This window comes from Marmota monax, unplaced genomic scaffold (assembly GCF_021218885.2).
Source record: "Marmota monax isolate L192 unplaced genomic scaffold, Marmota_monax_Labrador192_F-V1.1 WCK01_AAM20220418_F8-fsc00741, whole genome shotgun sequence".
Lineage (NCBI taxonomy): Eukaryota > Metazoa > Chordata > Mammalia > Rodentia > Sciuridae > Marmota > Marmota monax.
Genome location: NW_026693700.1, coordinates 142451 through 145189, shown reverse-complemented (window position 1 = coordinate 145189; position 2739 = coordinate 142451). Strand labels below are relative to the sequence as shown.

The following is a 2739-nucleotide window of genomic DNA, read 5'->3' as shown; positions in this document are numbered from 1 at the left end:
TGAGTGGTATTTGTGGAACCCGAGTTGGATAACAAAAACAACAAGAATCACCACACTATCCAACAAAAAACTGTTGTAAAAAAGGTGGTTTCAGAAACTCTGAGATAAATGTGATAGCTGTCCTGTGCTCCATTTGCTCATTAAAAGTAAATGGCAGGGCTGGGGATGTGGCTCAAGTGGTAGTGCACTCACCTGGCATGCGTGAGGCCTGGGTTCGATCCTCAGCACCACATACAAACAAAGATGTTGTGTCCGCCGAAAAACTAAAAATAAATAAATAAATAAAAATAAATAAATATTTTAAAAATCTCTCTCTCTCTCTCTCTCTCTCTCTCTCTTAAAAAAAAAAAAAAAGTAAGTGGCACATCCTATATCCCAGCAACTCTGAAGGCTAAAGCAGGACCAAAGTCAGCCTCATCAACTTAGTGAGACCCTGCCTCAAACTGAAAAATAAAAAATGGGCTAGGTGTGTAGCTCAGTGGCAAAGGATCTCTGAGTTCAATCCTCAGTAGTATAAAAATAAAAATTTTAAAAATTAACTTGGGCTCTTCCTTCTTATAAGCAAGTCTATATTTTCAACTCATTCTACCACACTATATCATAAGAACTTACTAATCTAATATTTCTTCCATCTGGTGATAAAACACTGACTTGAGTTTTTACTTCAAAGGACAGCAGACACCTTGAGCTACTGCTTTACTAAGGAAGGGGTGATGTTGGCTTTGATTCTCCATCTAGTACTTTATGCTATTTCATAAAAAAAAATTCACAACAAACAAACAAACTTATATAAGATCTTTGCTCAAGTGTGGTTCATACCTTCCTGTGTAAACTGGAGCTGTCAAAAACAAATTAAGGGCTGGGGATGTGACTCAAGCGGTAATGCGCTTGCCTGGCATGTGTGGGGCGCTGGGTTCTATCCTCAGCACCACATAAAAATAAAATATTGTGTCCACCGAAAACTGAAAAATAAATATTTAAAAATTATCTCTCTCTTTCTCTCCTCTCTCTCTTAAAAAAAAAAAAAAATAATTACCAGGTGTTGCTGCAGCTGTGTGTGTCCTCCATTACATTATATGACTGGTTCAGGGATGACTCTGTCCTGCCTAGTTTTTAAAATATTGACAATGGAAGGTGTGTTACCAGAGCAGGTTAAACTACTGCCAGAAAAAAAATATAAATAAATAAAATAAATGAAAACTACATTGATGGCATGGCACAGTTCCATAGGGGTGTGTGTGTGTGTGTGTGTGTGTGTGTGTGTGTACAGCAGATGCTGTGTTATCCTGTAAAATTTATTCTTAGGGTTGGTGTTTCCTGGGCCGAACCGGGATGAGGGGGCGCGGGGCCTGGGCAGGGGCAGTAACTGAGAGCCCGCTGCGACAGCATGGGTGAAGGGGAGCGGCGAGGGGGAGGCCTTGGGCTTCTTTGGGTGGTGGGTGGGTCCGAAGGGCAGGCGGGCCAGAGTCCCGGGTCCAGGCCGGGGATCTGACCCATGGTGCCTACTCCCCAACTCCCCGAACTCGCAGCGCAGCCGGTTCTGTCCCGGCCATGAGGCCGCAGCAGGCGCCCGTGTTCGGGAAGGTATTCATTCAAGGAGACTACAGCAGTGGTACACGCTGCCCTTCCAGAATAAGTTCCCCGCGGAGCTGGAGAACCGGATTGATAGGCAGCAGTTTGAAGAGACAGTTCGAACTCTCAATAACCTTCTTGCAGAAGCAGAGAAGCTTGGGGGCCCATCGTATCTTGAAGGCTGTTTGGCTTGTTTAACAGCATATACCATCTTCTTATGTATGGAAACTCATTATGAGAAGATCCCACATCCAGCTGGGACCCTCATCTACCCACTGGCTGATCCCAGAGTGTCCCTACCTCCTCTCCAGAGCATCATTCCTTTGTATCTGCTGCCAGAGCCACGGTGCCATTTACTCCAAGGACTAACTTTCTAAAATTCCACGCCTGGAGTGACCTCTAGTCACTCAGCATCCACTTTGTGTCTAAATTGTGTAGGATTCTGTAATCTTTTGATTCGTTTCTGAGAAAACACAATGAAGCATTTCACATTTTTTTTTATTCAAAGTGATTATGAAATATGCAACTGGTCAGCCCAATGCAAAGTTTTATTTATTTCTTACTTGCCACCAGTACCATGAAATCTATTCATTCCTTGGGCCAGTTTTCCAGGTGGCTTTAGACTTCATCGAGTTTATATTAGTGAATGTTCAGTCTTATTCCCCCAAATTAATAAATGGCTTTTTTCCAGTTGAGGGATAGACTATGTCTGTGGTTATGCTGATGCATTTCCCAGATTTCAAAGAACTACCAGTTTTGCCATGATTCAAATCTTGAGATTGATTTCTGTTGTTCAGTTTTCAAGCCGAAGCTCATTGAAAAACTACTGTATAATATTATTTGTTTTACTATAGCAGTTATATCTAATTAAAGCAGCATTGGATGCAATTTCCAGTTATTTTCTTTGGAGACTTTTATGTTATTATTGCAATACCTTGAATGTTGGAAAGATGTGGTATGTGTTGCTTGTTCATTACACAAATAAGTAAGCACAATAAGGTGAATGCTAAACCATCAAACACATATGTCCCTGCTGTGTCCCTGAATGTGTAATAAGCAAGTATAGCAAATATTTTAATTATAGTTTTGTTATAAATATAACTTATGAGGAAAAAAAATTGATAGGCATAGTACTGTATATTGCTAATTTTTAACCCTACTGGCAAC

The 2739-nt window shown here is 41.0% G+C and overlaps 1 pseudogene; it reads left to right on the top strand.

Moving 5' to 3' along the window:
• Positions 1–1447: 1447 nt before the first annotated feature.
• On the top strand, positions 1448–2028 carry LOC131424762 (golgin subfamily A member 7-like; annotated as a pseudogene).
• The last annotated feature ends 711 nt before the right edge of the window (positions 2029–2739 follow it).